Source organism: Wasmannia auropunctata, unplaced genomic scaffold (genome assembly GCF_000956235.1).
Source record: "Wasmannia auropunctata unplaced genomic scaffold, wasmannia.A_1.0 LD336064.1, whole genome shotgun sequence".
In the NCBI taxonomy this organism is placed as follows: domain Eukaryota; kingdom Metazoa; phylum Arthropoda; class Insecta; order Hymenoptera; family Formicidae; genus Wasmannia; species Wasmannia auropunctata.
The window spans coordinates 2,131,313-2,132,268 of NW_012026826.1; positions in this window are offsets into that span (position 1 = coordinate 2,131,313).

Genomic DNA, 956 nt, shown 5'->3' on the forward strand with positions numbered 1-956 from the left:
GAAAAAAATTCTTTGCTTTAGAAGCATTATATACATATCCTCGACTATTCGAAGTGAGAAATTGCATTTTTAGAAACATTTCTATGCCTTATAAAAATTATATACATGTCCTCGAGTTTTCAAAATGAGAGATTGCATTTTTAGAAATATTTATTTGCTTTAATAAAATCATATCCATGTCCTCGAATATTCGAAATGAGAAATTGCATTTTTAGAAATATTTATATGCTTTAAAAGAATTATATACATGTCCTCAAGTCTTCAAAATAAGAGATTGCATTTTTAGAAACATTTCTTTGCTTTAAAAAAATTATATACATGTCCTGGAGTCTCCGAAAAAACAGATTGCATTTATAGAAATATTTCTTTGCTTTAAAAACATAATATACATGTCCTCGAGTCTTCGAAGTAACATATTACATTTTACAGAACTATTCCATTGCTTTAAAAACATTATATACATATCCTCGAGTGTTCGAAGTGAGAGGTTAAGTTATAGCAATTTTTATTGCTTTTCAAAAAATTATATGCATATCTACAAGTCTTTGGAGTAAAAGATTGCATTTTTAGAAAAAATTTCTTTACTTTAGAAGCATTATATACATATCCTCGAGTATTCGAAATTAGAAATTGCATTTTTAGAAACATTTCTATGGTTTATAAAAATTATATACATGTCCTAGTGTCTTCAAAATAAGAGATTGTATTTTTTTAAATATTTCTTTGCTTTAATAAAATCATATCCATGTCCTTGAATATTCTAAATGAGAATTTGCATTTTTAGAAATATTTATATGCTTTGAAAAAATTATATACATGTCCTAGTGTCTTCAAAATAAGAAATTGTATTTTTTAAAATATTTCTTTGCTTCAATAAAATTGTATACGTGTCCCCAAGTCTTCGAAGTGAGAGATTGCATGTTTACAAATATTTCTTTGCTTCAAAAATATTATAT